This window comes from Columba livia, chromosome 1, assembly GCF_036013475.1.
Source record: "Columba livia isolate bColLiv1 breed racing homer chromosome 1, bColLiv1.pat.W.v2, whole genome shotgun sequence".
Classification (NCBI taxonomy): domain Eukaryota; kingdom Metazoa; phylum Chordata; class Aves; order Columbiformes; family Columbidae; genus Columba; species Columba livia.
The window spans coordinates 178573953-178593390 of NC_088602.1; the positions used below are offsets into that span (position 1 = coordinate 178573953).

Consider the following 19438-nt stretch of genomic DNA (forward strand, 5'->3'; position numbering starts at 1 on the left):
TTCTCCAAGTGTCTTGGAAAGGTGCTAAAGGAAAATGTAAACAAGATAATAAACCAGATGAAACCTACTCCCTATGGCCTTATCTATGCAGTCATATGCCCACAAAGGATTACTTTAACAGACAAATTAGCTTTTCTTATTTAGAATAATAATCACAACAAATAGCATCAACTGCTGAAATACAACCTTATATGAAAGCTAATAAAGAAAACTTGCTTCAGTTTTCACAAAAAAATATTGAGTTTGAATCTTAAATATTCTGTTTTATATAACTTGAATAATACACAGTAGATTTGAATTGCTAATTGCATTCACTCTGTATACATAAGGTCATTTTTTAATACTACATGGCTGCAGAAAGGCTGGAGCATACAAAAAAAAAATGAACACGTCAGTGTGACATACATTTTCACATTCCAAGAGTGTATTTAGGTTACAGTTTTACAAAACATGAAGTTCCCTTACAGAAGACTTCTGAAAAGTGAAGACAGCTTTTGCAATCAAAACAGATGCAAACTAAATTATTCATCTTTACTAAATTTTGTTATTACATCTTGGACATTTTCTGTTGTCAGAGGAAGTGATTTCCAGACAAGACACATTTACAACAGTTCCTACTAGATAGTAGAGTTGTCTTTGATGAAGTTGGTGAAACTGCAGAATATATGTGACAGGATTGTAGGTTAACAACTCAGCCAAGGCAAAATGAGGTAAACAGTCACTGTGGAGTGTAGATTTACTGATAGGTCTAGCAATCTGGATAACACAGATGCAGTCCAGAATCTAACAGGAAATTAATCTTGTGAAAAGACAAACCAATAAAACAAAAAGAAAACTATTTCATCTTAAAGTTATTTCTGGAAAAGATATTATTTGAGGAAGGAGGCAGGGTGTGCAAAGAAAATATAGTATATAGTCATTACTTACATGAGTATGGAACTGGTATAGTAAAGGCAGTTCTTAATATCTGAAACAGACACAAAAATCAACCACTATGACCACAATAAAAAATAACTAATAGGTAAGAAACATTAAACTGAAGTTGAATGAAGATTGAAAGGGAGGCTGGGCATTTGGTAGGTGCTTGAATAAACCCACATTTAAGTCTAGAATTAGTAGGATGCCTTCCTGTCTAAGAATTTTCAGATGTAGAGTGGAGAAAAAGGAACAGAAGCTTGAAAAAAAGTTGTGCAGACAAAACTAGGGAACTGATGTAGCTGGCTGCATGCCACTCCTCCTAATTTTGCAGCATAAAGCGATGTACATGTAAAGCCCTTTTTTAAACTTTTGAACAAAACAGAAATAACTGTGTGCATTGTCAGGATTTTTTGGCAAATTTGGGGATTGGTAAAATGATAAAGTGAAAAAAAAAAATGTTTCTTTGCTTCTCTTCCTTATGCCTCCCCCAGCTGCAGCTCAGAAGTTTTATTCTAGTTGTTTTGATGTAAAGTAATTAAGATATGAGTAAGGAGATTTAAAGGAATTATATGAGCAAGAAACTTATGAAGCTTGAAAATAAAGCTATGCACTGTGCTATTAAAACACTGGCTCTGTAGAGTGATTTGCTTCTTGAGGAGTGTTATTGACCTGGTACAGAAAAGACATGAGAGAGAAATAGTTACTTGATTCATTAAGATGACATTTCTTCTTGTTTGTCTTTTGGGTTTTTTTGATAGGTTGCTTGGTTGTTTTTGTTTTGTTTTGTTCATTTTCCTTATTCTTTTTCTTATAACTAAGCATGATGGGATCTGTTTTTGCCTTGTCAGGCAGTATATGGGAAGCAGTTTGTCTCCAGATTACGAACATTGTTCTTTCTCTTTTCCCGTTAAACTTCTTAACAGAAAAGCTCTACACACTGGTAAGTGTCCAAGTATAAGGCAGCTGACAGGATGCTGACAGGCAAAGGGTTTGCTTGCTGATCTGTTCAATGAGAAAAGTGGGAACAGTAATCAAAATATAAAGAAGTTATAGTGGTGCTGAAAAAAGCAACCCAAAAATGGAAAAGATGTTGTACTGACTGCCTAGCTGGAACTGAGTATAGTAGTCTGCTGGCATCCTGATGACCTGCTGAGGTTTTCACAAGAGCCTTCTCAACATGTTATATATTGTATGATGATAACTTGACTGTCCAGCTGACATCCTTCAGAGCAATAACCTTTTCTCTAATAGGATATGGAAGAGTAAGAAACATGTTTGTGCTGATTATATTTGATTTATGGTCACAGAGGAAGGATACGAATTATATGACTAAGACTTTTATTATTCATGCAATATCCTATATGAGCATAACTTGTAATAGACCATCAAATAAAGGTTGATTTTTATAGAACTTGTTAATCACAGAGGTCCAGAACTTGAGAAGTTATTGATTGCAACAGGAATGAGCCATTTAAACACCTCTGAACATCTGGTCTTGAATTAATGTGGGGTGATGTCTTTAATTCATACCTAAGTAGAGCTCCCATTGATTGATTAGAAAATATAAAACCAGGTGTGTTAACAGAAAATGAAGGTGACCTCCTGTTCTTGTATCAAATCATCAGTAGTGAGTTATTTTTAGTGGTATAGTAATTATACATTATAGCTAAAACCTTCTATTAGAAAAATACCTTGTCTCCTGATTTTACAAAGTTCTGTTTAGGTAGACTGAATCACCTTCAGAAAATCTATCTCTCTGTGCTGACTTTGCAGAAAACCTAGGATGACTAAGCTCCCACCTGGGTTAAATGAAATGGGATTAATTATGTGGGATAAATTGAGGACTGAAGACATCAACTATCTTTAAAATTCTCCAGGGATCATGATTCAGCTGTAGGACCCTAAATAGTTTGTTCCAAAACCTAATGGCATGTCCTTTCAAAAATATTTTTTTTTTCTATCTAAAGGGGTTTCATCTGTTTTTCTTCACACCATCTCTTAGTTTCATGTAAGTTTTAATATTGAGGGCTGAACAAAGAATCTGGGAGACAAAAAAAATACTCCTGAAGGAACTGGGTTCAAGCCTATCAATTCATTTTGCAAGTCCTGATTTAATAGATAGAAGCATTGTTAGCTCCACCATGAACAAGTTATTACTATAAACTCCTTAGGATCAACGACTTTGGGTCTAAAGTCAATCACACTTACTACCTTCAGGAGTTAATTCAGTGCACAGTTTAGGGCAAAGAGCTGAATGTCAAGGAGATTCTCTTATTGAATTTTATTAGCTTTAGCACTCATTTAAATATATCTTTATGCCAATGTGGCATAAACTAGGTTTTCCTTGCCAACACTGTCTGCCTCAGTGCTGCGATGATGACACATGGCTAACATTAAGTAGACAAGACTGCCTGGAAACCTTCCCAAAGGGGCCTGACACAACTTGCCAGAAAGACATGGGTGAATTAGGGGAAATTGAAGATCATATCACCTAAAAAAGAAACTATAATTTCCTTAAAATTGAGCCTTGGCACTGCACTCAGCTTTGTGTCTTCTCATGTCAACCTAAATGACTGAGGGCTTTGAAGTACAATACAGTTCTGACCTCTTCTAGGGCTGAATTACAAATTCATGAAGTCAAAGACACAGAAGACTGACATTATTTCAGTGAAATGGAAGGTCAAATAGCACAGCATCGGGGCAACGGAGAGCTCTGAAGATAGGATCAAAGGCTTGAACTGTCCTTTACCTTCAGGAAACAGTAAAAGAGATGTTTTCCAGCATTTTAGCTGAAGAAGCAAGTAGGTGAAGAAGAGCAGTCTGATATAAAATAAAAATATTAACATGTAAATAAAAATCCTAATAAAAAGGTAGTTATTGCCTGACAAACACCACATGCTTGATCACAAACATTATTTTTAATAAGATGTTAATATAGTATCATATAATTTGGGTTTGTAAATCAATATGGTCCTGACACACAGTGTCAAGACAACACACAGCTCTGCACTCACAAGTTCACACACAGAATTTTCTGAGTTGTTTCTATAGCATATTTGGCAGAACCAGGGAGCCTTGGAAACCGTCCTTATACGGCAGAAAGCATTAGATCATGCAGATAGTTTTCTTCAAAGAACAGTTTTAAGGAAAACAGAGGCAAATGAGCAACCAACCTGTGCTACTACAAAAATGTAAACTCTAATGAACTGCTAAACATCTTGAACTATTTAGCATAGATCTTCAGAGCAGTAGCAGAGAAACCAAGTTTGTATTCTCCCCTAGAAATATAAACAGTGATACATCCCCCAGATGCTGAAATCCAGAAGAAAGTTTAAGAATCTCCAGTGTGATTTCTCAACAATTTCTTAAAGGCTTTTTCACATTTCTAGTGCTGACTTGAAATATTTTACAGACTTGGTTTCTCTCCAGATTGTATCTCTTAATCACAACAAACTGTCACACATTGTCAGTCTCCACCAGTAGAAATGGTAATGAGCAGCTTCACTTTACAAAAACACATCCAACTGATTTCAGATTGATGGGGATGGCAAACAATTTTGCCCCAGCCTTTGATGAACATATTTGTGAAGTTTGGAAATTCCATCCCAGAAGAGTAAATATGCTCTTGGCAGTTGGAAGACAAATAGTGCCAGGGCTCTCTTCTAGTACCACTGAATTTATAATGGAGCAGATGTTGATTTGCTGCCCTTCGTGCATCATTCTCTAAATTCTGGGCTGCCATTAAGGCTGTTGTCTCTAATGGCCACTTCCAAATGTAGACCGCTGAGTAACAAATCCTCTCTTGGGAACATTGGTCTTAAAAACGCCATAGTTCCTTTTCCAAAATCCCAAATGTGGCATGGGTCTTTACTCATTAATACTGCAAGGGTTTTACTTTCCTTACTTTATTACTTCTGGACTGAAAATACAGGCTAAAGCCGAGTTCAAATAAAGGGTAAACTTGCCTTGCTGGCACCTATTCAGGAGCCCTTTCATTGCACCCATGCAGTCTGGTGAAGCATATGCAATGTGCAATGACGAACGTACAAAGACAAAATGCTATTTCCTATAGGAGCTCAGAGAGCAGCTTGCTGGCTATACATTCCGTCTACTTGGGCAACAGCTTCCCTTGCTACCAACAATACAACAGGAACTGGAATTGATGCTTTGCTTAGAGCCATGGTCATGGCAATCAATGTGTCTTCTGGTTTAAGCAACAAAGGTGACTTGGGCTTCAAATATCCTTCAGCTCTTTCTGAAATTCAAGCTTTTATGATGTTTTCCTGGCAGCTGGTAAATTTAAAATTATTATTAAATACAGCTTGTTGGCAAATCCTGGTGCTGTCCTTAGCATCATGTCCATAATATGTGATATGGAAATCATTCCACTGACCCCAAAGACCTGCAGGTACATCCTGGTAATGTAGCAGAGTATGGCCATACTACCATTTTGGACATAATGAAATAATTGAACCACAAAAAGAGTTGACAAGGACGTGATCATGTGGAGTATAGTAGAGCATGCTGGAAAGGTGAAGTACCAGCAAAGGGTACAAGACCAATATCTATACCTGTACACTTCTTCTATCTGTCCTCCATTTAATTCTGGTTGTGAACAGGATCCTAGATTATTAAGGACTCACTATGGACTCAAAGTAATTGTCTTCTTAAACACTCATAACAGGATAAAATATTTATTATACTTTATTTTCCATCTTTTTTTCAACTAATTTACAGAATTGTAAATATTAAAGTAATGACAGCTTTCCACACTATACAATGGACTGCAAGTCTCTAATTACATTTCATCCATAAAAGCTAACTGTTACAAAAATGCTTTCTGCATTGGGAAAGAAACTAGATGCATGCTCATTTGCCCACACCATAGTATAATACCACAGAGATCTCAAGCTGCTTGACTTTTCAAAGGTATATTTGAAAGAAAATAATGATATACTTTCTGCTCTTTTTGTCATGTGAAAGAAATGAAAATTGAGCTTCATGCAGGGACTGATAATTTAAGAGCCTTTGAATTAGTCCCAAACACACTACTTTATGAAACTTGAAAACAGAGCAGTTACAGTAGCAGTAACTGCAGAAAATTGAAGTAACTTTATAACTAAGTATAACTATAACTTTGTAACTAAGTACAGTGGGTGTCAGGGAAAAATCAGCATTCAGCACAGGGGAATGTGGTGTAACACCTATGAGAAGTGCAGGAGTTACTACAGCTACTGAGAACACTTGGAGTGGCAAGTGGTACTCAGGAAGATAAGTAATGGAGAAGGTTATCACCATCCTGCCAAATTATAACTGATTACAGGTATTTATAACCAATTAAATGATCAATGCAATCACTGTATAACAACACTTCCACTACTGAGATTGATATGAAGTTTTCAGAGAGCTTATTGGTGAATAACTAATCTCTGAAACAAATATGTGAGATAATTGAGATATGCTTATTTATGGAGAAGAAAAAAACTGTAAATATATGTTTTCAGAGTGTCTGAGTTTTCTCACCTGACACACAATACATCAAGCCTGTTTCAAAATGTACAAGCATCTGCAGTCCTTTCTGAATCCAGTGGAGGTGTTAGTCATCAGCCCTTCTAAAATCAGGTGCACACACCTATACTTATGACTTTAAATGGAGGATGAAATATTAAAAAACTTGTAATTTTTGTTAGGGAACCAATTTGTTCTTTTACCATGTTCTGAGGAACACCCATATGGCAGTCTGCTACAGACTTTTGATGATTTTAGGCAGCTGAACACCTCTGAAAAGCCAGCCTCTAGTGATTTTCCAGGTACCTCACAGAAAATCAGACACCAAGTGAGGTTTAAAGGTTAGATATTCCTGACTTCACAGGTAATTGACTATTCTAAATTACTAACTTGAAAGATTGTTTTGAATGACTGCAGGTGTCTTACAACACAGCTAAATTGTATAGACCTGCACAGTTCATCCTCATGTGGAGCCATCTACCACTAAATCTTAAAGAGTTATGTCTACCTACTTACACCTATTGGCACTTCATGTCATTTGTTCTAGGGAAAATTTGCAGGTGGAGGATGTATTCTCCAAATTCACTGCAAGAAGCCAAATCTATGTCACATCAACATCTGCTAAATGAGGAGAACTTCTGCAAAGGATGAGGAATCAGGAAGGTGTCATCATTCACAGAAGCCAGGGATCTGATGGAGGCATATGCGTAGGCCAACTACTCCCTTTAGCACAGCCACATTGACTTTACCCTTGTTATTCAGAAGGCCACAGCATGACTAGTTCATTATTTGGCTTTTAGCTGCAGTTTTACCTCACTGTAGATCAACATTTTTAACCTACACTTCAAGCCAGGTTGCTGTCATGGTTTAAGTGAATTAAAGCCAAATTAGCAGTAGATGCAGGGGAGGTGATTTGGTGATGGTAGAAATCCTCTCCCTCTTGAGCTTCCCCTAAATTCAATAGAGATGTGTAATCTCATACCCTAAAAGCAGGAGCAGGAGTTTGTGTTTGGGCATATTTTACCAATGAGTACACCCTGTGCACTCTGTCCTGCTTTCTCTGTCACCCCAATAGGAGATTTCCTGACCCCCTCCAGGTAGTGATGAATTTCTCCTTCCCTGAACCAGTTATGTTTGGAGATGCATATGGTCTTAGCAGCCCTTTGAAACAAGACACACATTTGGCTGTTGCTGCTGATTTACTGCAAGACCATGTGCACCCATGGTGCTATATAAATAATATACTTCTTCTAAATGAAGTCCTTGCCTCTTCGTCCAGTGCTTCGTTGGACTGCACAATGCAATCTAAAAGATTAATTTCTTCCCACCAGCAGCACATATTGGAGATATTCAAAGGACAAACATGGGCTCTGTCAGGCTCTTGATGGAAGCTTTCTAGCTCTGTTTCCACATTCAGCTGCAACACCAGGAAGCTGAGAAACTTAGAGGGAAGTGTAAAGGATCAACAGTATGTATCCACAAGAGAAAGAGGACAAAAAGGAAAATGAAAGACAGAATGTTTTCTTTATTTGTGTTTTTCTCTTCAGTACCATTTTGGTATATTCTGGTTTGTTCGTTAGCTATATATTTTATATTAAAAGAGAAGCTCTCTTTGTTCATATATTAATTATGGTTTATTTTTAGTTTACATATCTAATATATATAACAATGCTGAAAGGGAATAAAAACATTTTCCCTTTGTGGAAATTTTCCTGTGCAAAGTTATTATTTTATTCCATTTTTGTCACTTTTTTCTGTGTTCTAGGATCATATGAGAAATAAGGGTATCTCTTGACTGTGCAGAGAATTCATAAGTGTTTCCAAAAACATTATGTTACTGTAATACCAAAAGTGTTTTAATTTTATATAGCTCTAATTTTTCATTGCTTAGTTGTCATGGAAAAAAATTCCAAGCCCCTAAAGTAACCATACAGAGAAGATAGACTGGCAGCATAAAATACAGGGCTTGGCTTCACCTTACTTGTTCACTGGAAAAGACGAAGAATTTTATGGTTATTATTTTTGAATTTTTTTATTGCCTTTATAGTTTTTTTATGCCAAAACATCATAAATCCTAGCAAAATATAAGAATTACTGAATGCATTCTCTAGAGTTACATCACCATGCTCTACTTAGTTAATAATGAACCTTTTTCATAACTCGTAGAAGATGTCACTAAATTTGTTTTGAAATTATTGAATACTAAAATAGCAACTGAAATTTTGACAAAGGTGACAGGTCTAAATATCATTTCTATATGACCACCAAACAAGTTCTAGATTTAAAGAAAAATAGGTACTCATTAAAGTATTATCTCTTGTATGTAGAGTTATTTCTTATAAGATAAATTTTGTGTGTATTGTACCTAAATGATATTTTTGCCCTTTATATTTGTCCCTTTGCAACCAATCTATGACTTTTCTTTCAAGCCACATCACACCAACGCAACACAGCAGAGCAACACAACTATGCCACCAATTATTTTTTCTCAGCTGCTGCTTAGTAACAATGAATGTTTATTTTTAAAGCACTTTGCCACCTTTGGAACCCTAAAATTAGTACAAAACTAGAAAAAATGTTTTGTTCCCAGAAAAAAAAAAAAAGACTTGGGGTATCTGAAGTACATGACAAATTAAATAGGAGTTTGCTGTGATTATCTAATCAAAATTAACATATTTCTGTCACCTCATGATGGTTTCTACTTATAATAATAAAAGATACATTATTCAAAAATTCCCTTGATTATTTTCAATCTATAATTTTGAAATGCTTTCTCATGTCTGTCCCTTAATATATGTATCTTAAATGAATGGCAGTATCATTTTTTTCCTGGTTCCAATTATTAAGATCTCTGAAGCGAGTAAGAAATGAGTGTACTACACAAAGTACACTCTGTACTGTGAATTATTCTCTGAGCTGTTAGCTGTTGGACATAATTTTCAAGCATGTAATTGCTGATGCCAGAAACCCATCTCAGATTGTCTGTACCACTGTGTTTCCTAGTGAGTTTGCAATAATTGATTTCCTTTCTACTTGCATTTACATCAAACAATAATATGCAGTGTTTATTTATTGACAACGGAAAGCTGTCAACTGCTTGTTCATCTTGTGGGCAGCTTGAGAATTGAGTAGCAAAACTGATTCATAGCGGTTGGTCAACCTTTTTAAATCATGTAATTATTTTTTTTCTTTACTAAAAAGAACCTAAAGCCATTTTACAGGACTCAAAATACTGCTTATGTGCCTAATGTCCAGCTAGATATGTAAATTCAGAGAAGCAAACTAGAAAATCCCTACTTTGTTCTTTCAGACACTTGAATCAATACATGTATCTGCATTTTTCAATGAAACTTACGTTCTGTCTGTAAAGCTGTGCTTTTGCACCTGTGAAAAGAATCTGTAGCTTAGGCTGATGAAACCTGCTCAAAGTTTTGTGATTCACAAACTGTGTGATACTTACAGTTATGTCCCTTGAATGTCCAGAATTATTTGGTGTATTCAGAGTGCTGATGCTGAAGCACAGGATTCAACAGTTCTGCTCATCATTGTTTAAAGGAAACAGCAAGTTAAGGGTGGTGTTTAATGGGCCCAAACATAAAATAGGTCTTCGCTCCTCTGCCCTCAATTGGTTGCAGGAGAGTGTCCTAGTTGCCCAGTGACAGACAGAGGGAGACCTTTGTTACATCACTCTACAGATAGGTATAGAGAGGAAGCCAAAACCAGAGAGTAGACCCCAGCAGAAGCATAATTTCGTACTCTGGCAGATGAGTTGTCATGCAGGAATCGTTCCTTCCCTCCCTGGTGCTTCTGTGGTTTTCCCACTGTCTACCTGATGTAAACCACACAAAAACCCACAGGACAGGTCACAGAGCCCCTCATTCCTCAGCCCTTCTCTTTCTCACTCTCCCCCGAACTCCTGCTCCTATTTACACCAAGAAAGCTTTTCGCAGATGAGTAGAGGGTGTCTCCTGCCGGAACACTGCAAAGACCCCCAACTTCAGCTCTTAGTGCGATCTATAGGTTCATCTCTTTTCACTTCTCCTCTCTAGGACCGAACTGGGATCTAATTTCTTGCTTCTCAGCAAAATGCCCCCAGCAACTCAGAAAGCGAGTAAGTGTCAGTGTGACCTCCTTTATCCATGTTATAGGTAGAAAAAATTAATCCAGCTGTCGGAACATGGTTTTCTTGTTGACCTTAATCAGACAACACTGAGCCATTGCTGTTTGACTTGACCAGAAGACCAAGCCAGGCAGTAAATCCTCTCAGTGAAGGGGCTTCATTTGCACCATTCTCTTTGGTCCTTCCATTAATTTGGCACAGGCCCTGTCATTGTTCAATCTGAAACTCAGTCAGCACAGAAAATACTGTAATTCTACTGCAGAACATGAAGTCTTTCTTTTAGACCTGTTCCTTTATTCAAACTTTCTGAACCACCAACAATAAACAAATGAGTCTAATTACATGACAGATCTTCAAATGACATAGATTGGAGTTCTTCTGTGGAGAGGAGTATAGCTATAATGATTTCTAGTGTCCAAGGCTCCATATCAGCAGTGCAAACCCTTTGGCTTAGTATGGACAACTTCTGTCACAGACAACAATTAATCAGCTTGTGGGTGGGGTGAGCAGAGCTTCCCCTTCAATAAAAGACAACTTCAAAATGCTTCACTAATTGCTGGATTAGTCAGGATACTTTATCAGTGACTCCTCACATTCACAGAAAATACCAGACTTCTTACCTTGTAATTCTTCCATGCTCCTAATTTTGGCAACTAAACTCCTTCTCTGTCTGTTTTTCAGCCAAATTCAACAATTTAATTATGTATAGGGAACTGAAACATAGGCTTATACCTATCTGGAAGTGGATTTGTGTTCAATTTTTAAAAATAGAAGCCTATTATTTATTTTATTAACAGAAAATGCAAGTTCTTCTAATCCAGAACAACAGCAACAAAAAAAACATTTTGTTAGTTGGAAATTGCTAGATCAATGACCAGGTTACAAACACTCATACAAATAATTGGAGAAAGAATGTTATTCAGGAATACTTAACAGACTTTTTTAAGAAAAGTAAAATGGGCCCAGATTAACAGGTAAAATGATTTCAAACTCCTTACCTTATGCAGTAAATATCTGGTGCTGATTTGGGAAATGATTGCGAGAGGTAGTAGATGTTGCCCTGTCCCCAAGGAGAAAACCCAGCCCATGATGGACATTGCGCACCCCAGGGACAGGTGAGTGGGAACATGAAGTGACCAGCAAGGATCCCTGCAGCTGCAGCAGCTATTTTCTCTGGCATTGTCAGTGTCATTTAGATAATACAAATATAACTGTCCCATTACTCCCTCAGAACATGGTCATAGCTGAACCACTGAGGAACTGGAAATTGCTTCAAATTCTATTTGCTGAGAGCTTATTACTCACAAGGGGCTGGTTCTTCCTCTGTGTTTCCCACTGTTAAATTGCTTCTAAGGACACTTTTCTACATAAGCATTTGCTGCAGTGACTTTAGACGAGTCAAGGAAGTGACGTGGAAAACATTACTGTAGTACAAACTACACAGAACCTGGAAACATCCCATTTTAAAAGCATTTTTGTAGCTGAAAGTTTGGGCAGTACAAGTCCATTCTTTACTTTTCAAAGTATCTTCTGAGTGTACTTTGCTACTAATCCTTCTATTCAGGGTAGAAATCCACCCTATCAAAAAGACCATATTTTCATCAGATTGTGACACCTTTGATAAGAAGAAAGGGTTGTTTTATCTTCCAGCAGCTGGTATATCCTAAAGGCACTATAGTAGTTGAATCCTGGGCATTCATTTACTACAGAGAGGCAACTCCAAAATAACTTAGAGATTGCTCTCTCTCCAATCCCCAACCATCAACACACTGGAAGTTCCCTTTGAAATTCCAATTTAATTGCAAAACAAACAAACCAACAAATAAATAAAGTGCAAAGACTATTTTGTAAGAAAGTGAAGATTAAAGTCAGAGATTAAGTTATATTTGTATTTTAAAAAATGTCTTACACTGATGCAAAGGTAAAGAATTATGGTCTTTCACATGCACAGATGCACTTACACCTGTGAAAATTAGCATGTGGACAGACTCACCAGATTAATATTACTTATTTGGAAAATAAAGGTGAACTATTTGGAGCTTGAAATTCTCATGATACTTTTATACTGAGTTTAACATTATTTTTTTAGTGGCAAAAGTAAAGGGTGATCTACTTTTTTTAAACAGATCTTCTAAAGAACAAACAGATCGTTAGAATAAATTACTAACTACACACAACATAAATATGATACCTTAGTGCTATGTCAACACTAATGCTCAGCAGTGCATGAGACAGGAAGGTGAGGAGGTGATGACCTCAAGCATAAGGTGTAATGGTACTTACAATAGTCTCGTGTTCATTATGTTGATAGCCACTAGTATGTAATGCTTTGCATGGATCACAATTCAGACTAGAAAAACTGAAGTGTGCAAAGGAGACAGTTCAGCATTCTTCAGACAATCTTTTCCCAAGACCTGGAAGTTTCACAGGTGCCCAGCACTGACTTCTCTGACAAAACTAGCCCTCTGAATACATTCTGATCCCCTCAGGCACTGTAAGAAATGAAAAGCACATCCACTGGTCAGGGGATTAATTGCAGAAAGGAGAAGACTCTGGCAAATTATGTGTTTCTTAAGGAAAATTTTAACATTTTTAGGGCTGCGTCTTGGAGACAGAAATAAGAAATAAAAGATGGAATGTAACTTTTCTCTTTTGGTCTTGCTGCAGAAGGAGAGATCTGGCCAAGCTACTAGGCAGCAGATCAGTACAATAATCTGTAAAGATTGCCACCAGGGGTACCTCATTTGTGAATTCGTTTACTAAATAGCTCTTCCTACTCAGCCATATGGATATCCTACTGTGTTTATGTAATTTAGGCACAAATACACAATCTTAGTGTGAGTCACCACAATTTCCCCCATGTGTTATGAAATTAATTAGACTCTAGTCCCCAGCTATTAAAAAAAACAAAACAAAACAAAACAAAACAAAACAAACCACACCAAACACTAGTGCTGTGCTCTCAGACACTCACTTCACTGTCCTTGATTTCCAAACGAGCTCACTATGAGGTATATTCGAGCTTTCAGCATGCCCCCTCCAGCACAGGGAAAACAGATATCATTTAGCTTGAAACACTCCCAAAATGTTATTCCCCTTCCCAAGTGAATGTAGTTTGTGGTGGGCTGTGTAGGATGCAATGGCAAAGCATCAGCTTAAATTAGCAAAACCCTTGTCCTTTGCAACAGGATTGTAATTGTTTTCCTCTTCCCTCTTTTCAGTTTCCCAGAGCAGTGAACTGAAACACTACCACTCTAAAATGCAGTTGCTGATCAGATAGTCACCATAACAATCAGATACTCACAGCTAGGTCTCAATAACCTCTGCAGAGTTTATTATAAGCAGGCAGGGATTCTGCCCTGGGGGTCTGAGTGCCCTCAGTTTTTTGCATCATTTTCTGGAGGGCAAAAAAATGCTGCTGAACTTCCTGAGCCAATTTTGGACTAGGAGCATTTTAGCTGCTTTGGGGTTAGCACAAAAACCTAAGTAAATCATATTGGAAAATGTAGCATACAGTGTCACCATCAGGGACACTGCATCCCAACTCTCACACCACAAAAATTAGTGACAATGTTGTAGTAAGGTATCTTCAGACACCAGCCTGTGTCTCCACACCACACTCAGTACATGTGCAAACAGTTTTCCTCATCCTAGATGGCACCCTAGCTGTCAGTGTTGGCTGCACTCATACTCTGAAGGTTAAGGTAACCCTTTTGTTAACTTCATACACTTTTACATAAATTAGCAGATCTTTCATCTTTGATAATGATGTGCATCTGAGACTAATGGCCTGATTTTCATAAGTACTTGTCAGTAACTATGAGTTTTCTGTATTTACAACAATGTGCAAGCTTCCTGAATGCACAGAGAGGCTGGCTGGGAGAAAATGCCTCTTAAGAGCACTGAGTATCCTCAGCTTCCCCTCTGATCAGTATTCACTCAACATGGGCACATGCTCATGCACTGACTGAGCCATCAGTGTTGCTGTTTTATTTATATCTCTTGTCTTAAATGTAATTATATATGCAAAATATGACAATTTCTTCTTTTCAATAGCTTGGGCACTAAATGAGGGGTTTAATCATTCATTTTTATTGTTATTGCATTGATACATTCTTCAAGTTTCTTCTTATAGGAAAAATGTTTTGTAGAGAAGTATGATGTTTTTAACTGTAGATGCTATCTGTTTTGTTGGTTGTTTTTTTTCTTTTTTCTTTTATTGTTTTTGTTATTCATTTGTTTTGTGGGGTTTTTTTTGTTTTGTTTTGTTGTTGGTTGGTTTATGGGTTTGTCTGTTTTTAAAAGCGAAGGTTAGTTTCGCTGTGCTACAGAATCCAGTGAGGGTAGCAGTAATACTTGGAGGGTTATTTCAACATGATTATAAAGATGAAGTCTAAATTTCTTTGTTCTTAACGTCTCTTTTCAGATCCATTTCCAATATTCCTGAAAAAACGAAAAGTACTGTGGTGTCACAAAAACTGACATTTTTATATATCAGTTTGCTACACGCCACTGCTCCCATGTTGCTACAGTAATTACCTTAGTGACATTGCAAGTGCCAGTTCAGGGTTGGAGAACAACAAAAAATCAAAAAGACTTGAAAAATAAAGATTTAGGATCCAACACTGATACCTTTTCTATTTCTTGACTAAATATATTTCCTTTACACAATTTGATATAGATCATCATTATACTTAGAGGAAATTGTTGAATATCTTCTACAGATGAGTTCTGAGTCATCATATGGCTAAGAAAGCATTACTGAAGCTCCAAGACAAGTACCCAAGACTCTATGACAGTCCAATCAGCAAATAAAATCTAGGACATTTCTCCTGCTACTTAATTTACAAGTAAATTAATTGTATAACATTTTCTGCTTGGCTTGGTTTTTTTTTTTAAAGGGATGTACTGCACTCTTTATTGTTGAAAGTGGGTAACTGAAGTGTGCATGTTGTCAAGGAGTATATATGGTAGGGTATATATATTTGCGATCCCAAAGAAGCCATGTGGAAACTTCGAGAGCAACAAATGATTGTATAAATGTGTTGCCAGAAAGTTCATGACAGAAAGTTGCCAGAATGATCATGAAGTGATCAACAATTAACATTTTAACAGACCTCAAAGTGCTGAAGGTACTTGGTTATGTGATATTCTGCTGGTGTAAAGACAGCAGTTTTATTTCCTAAGGATGACTGTTTCAAAATGATAGCAGCACTGCAGTGTTATGGTAATGCTGTAGAACCCTGAACAACTAGTGTTGGAGTGATAAAGGACTCAGCAAACAATTTGATTCAATGTGAATCACGCTAAAGCCATTTATTACAGAAACCAGCCTCCTTATATATGCAACTATATTCTAATCACGTGTCCACGCTCCAAGCATGGATTCACTAAATGAGTATCATGGGCTGTCCATGCGCTGGAGTCTCACTGATGATACATCCGATGATTAAGGCCATGCCAGGACCCCGCTGATTGAGGAACGCCCCTCTTTCTCACAGCAGATTCTGTTCTCAGCTTCTCGAACTGGCCTTGAGGTTCCTTTGAGCCTGACTAATTCAGCAACAAATCTTTATCTATCAAAACCCCTCCACAGACTAGCAGCATAATTATTTTAAATATAATAATTAAATTTAGAAAGCTACTTAATGATACCAGGTCAATTTTTTGGCAAAGTCTGCTAAGGGAGCAGGGACTTCTCTCTCAGTCCTTACCCAGATACTGATTTTTCAACTAAACTTAAAGGGCCTCCAGTGTCCTAATTCTTTTTTCAAGCCAGACTGCAAACATTTCATTCAGAAACTATTAGGGAAAGGATTGACAGACAATGGATGACTAGACACACAAATAGACTCTACTATAGTCTCATTTTCTTTGGAAACCAGACTATAGATACAACCCAGTTACACATAAACCTTTGAGTTCCTTTCGTGTCAATGTTTGTTCAATGGGTACAACAGCTGTCTGCAACCAGGTTGAAGCCTTGTTATTCATTTACCTACCCAAGTGCTCATTTAGTCACTTCTACCACATAAAACTTAAGTAGTTTTTTATAAAATCCCAAAATTTCAGAGATAAGACAGATAAAAAATAGACATACCATTTTTAGATTTTTTCTCTCTGACCTTTTTGAGCAGAAGGCAAGAACTTCCACCAAATCACTCAGCACCACTTTCATTCATCTCTTTGACATCATTTTACAGCTCTATGGAGTATATGGAGCAGTTGGCAGGAGCATTTTGCACAGCATCTGACATTGTCTATACAACAGGTCATTTGGGAAGGCTCTGAGAACACTGTATAGTAATAGTGAAAGAGAGATGTCATAAAACTGGAAAAGCAGATCCTTTCCTGGCTGCTAACCCATGTAAATACAAATCTAAGCTCATCTTTTTAGTAGAAAAAAATGATCTTGTAAAATCAGGGCCTGAAAATGTACTATAACAAAGCAAAAGAAAAAAGAAACAGAAGTTAAATGTCAAATTAAGATGTGCCTGGCTGTTAGCATCCGAAAAACATAGTAAAATGTAGTTTGTGATAGAAGGAGAAAGGTCCTTTAAGGACTGCAGGCAGTGGTGGCTGGGGTCTCAGCACGGGGTACATGGCACAGGGGTGAGCGGGATCTCATGGTTCGCACAGCTGATAAACAGCCAGTGTGTTCCAGTTGTGAGTAAATTCTCCAGTAATGATCAATAAACTGGAGAATGGGAAATTCAAGTAATGGCCAAGCACAAAGCCTTTAGGCACTCCATCTGGTAGGCAAAGTAGAGATTGATGAGCTTCATTAAATGACCAATTTTAGCTTAGTCTGAAGGGAAAAGGTACACTGTAGCAAGGGCCTGAAGAGAGATGCACAAGCAGGGGTGCAAAGGTGAGGAGCCAAATTAAAACAGTTCTGAGATTAACAGTAGCAAAAAAAATGCCCTGGAGGAGTCTGGCTGTTAATCAGATGTGTTTCTCACAATGGGGCATAACTGGGCAGAATGCCATTTCATTTCCTGGGTACTTTCTACATCAGAACCAATTCAGGTACTTTCCAGTGCTTTCATGAAATGTCCATCTTCGGATTGAGAAGGTGATGTCTTAGTATTATTCTCCTTCTCTTTCCCAGCCTCTGCCTCTCTCTCTCCCACTCTCAAATAAAAATTGATAACAGAATACTGCTCTGATAATCTTCACACACACACAAAAAAGCTGAATTTATTGTGTTGTGATGAAAAGCTTTGGCCAAGCAGTGTCTTCCAGCAAAAATACATTTCTCTACAAATGTTCCAATCAGCTCAATTTTTCTTCATCTGGTCCAAACACAAGAAAAGAGCTGCTTTGACTGATTCTGCTCCTAGAAGGCACCAGCGAAAGAGGAGCTTCTTTGCGAAGCCACCTTGATGCTGAGGGGAGGCAGGACTCATCCAGCCGGAAGTGGCAGTGTGAAAGTTTAGGACCTTCTCTGAGATAAGAGATCTGGAAGTCTCCACAGAAGTCTGAGTGAAGACCCAGCTCCAAGACAGGCTAGAGAAAACTGTCTATTTATTAGCATAGTTATGCCTTTAAATATTGTGGCACAAGCTAAAAATAGAAGCAAGGCAAAGAGACTGGAACTGTCACGTGTATTTGTGTCACACTGTATTTTCGCATATGCATGATTCTAATTCAGCTAAGGCACATGTTTTGACTGTGAGGATTTTTTCAGGAAAGTCATGAGGGGCAAAATTTTTGAATGATAGTTCACACTCTTTTTTTTCAATGGCTGAAACAAGAATGTATTTTTAAAAGACTACACTGGGGGCCTGATGCTGCGATAACTTCAGTTATTTTAATTATAGACTTTGATTTTAATGAAAGTTGAAATTATCCTTGAGTGAATGATTAAAATTAAATGGTAAGCTAACAGTAGCTACAGACTGTATTATCACTGAAGCAGTAGGAACATGAATTCACAAGACTGGATGGCTGCAGACCCATCATTCAAAAAGCACAAAAAAAGCAAAAAGCATCATTAAGATTTCCTGATGAAAGAATTCTGGTGTATTTGCAGAATGAAAAAGAATGATTTTTCATGATTGTCCTACACAGACACAACAATTTGATCATTTAAGCTGGTAAGACTACAGCCACTTCAGCAGCACATTTGCCAAACTGAGGTTTTTTTCTTGCAATTACCTCTCAGAATGCAGTCCTTGGAAGAGTTTTTGTGGGAGGCATTTCCAGACTTTCCTGTGTTCCTATACAACGTTCATTTCACATCATCTGCTGTTGTTCTTGTTTTACAATTAAAAAACAAAACAAAACGAAACAAAGCAAAAACCACAACCAACCAAACAAAAAACTTAAAGGGAAAAACAAACAAACAAAAAACCAAAACCAACCAAAAAAAAATTAAAAAAAACCCACTTCCCAAAGCCCAAGTAGATTCCCAGTTTCCACTTTTAGAAGAAAGGCTGAAAGCAATCCCTTTGTACTACTGGTGCTGGCAAACCTGGGCCAAAGCTGCATTTTTGTGCCTGAGGGGATGGGGTTGAGGCAATAAGGTGAAACAGAGGAGACTGTTATCTCAACAGGTACGTTCTGACATCCCTAGAAATGGTATTTCTTGCAGGTACAATCTTTTGTACTTAAGATGCCATGGTTATATCAGCTGCAGGTACTTGTTCCCTTTCAGTGTGCTGCAGGATGCTGTGAACATCCTCATTCTCCACTGAGGGCTTGGCACAAGCGTGAAAACACTGAGGTACAAAAACACTGCTGTGGGTTTAAGTCCATGGGAGAAGATGATGACAAAGCATAGAACACATGCCTCCTCAAGTGCATGAAAGTACACATTCAGGCCATAAGATGTTGCTTTCATAGATTTTAGAAGTCTAAGGCCAGAATACAGCAGTAGTACAGGCAATA

The 19438-nt window shown here is 37.5% G+C and overlaps 1 long non-coding RNA gene across 3 annotated transcripts in view; it reads right to left on the reverse strand.

Moving 5' to 3' along the window:
• LOC135578198 (uncharacterized) overlaps positions 1-10277 on the reverse strand; it is a 38832-nt gene extending 28555 nt beyond the window's left edge. For all 3 annotated transcript variants that reach the window (XR_010469532.1, XR_010469531.1, XR_010469530.1), the window contains exon 1: positions 9887-10277. This is a non-coding gene — a long non-coding RNA (uncharacterized LOC135578198). The remainder of the gene's footprint in view (positions 1-9886) is intronic.
• Positions 10278-19438: the final 9161 nt, after the last annotated feature.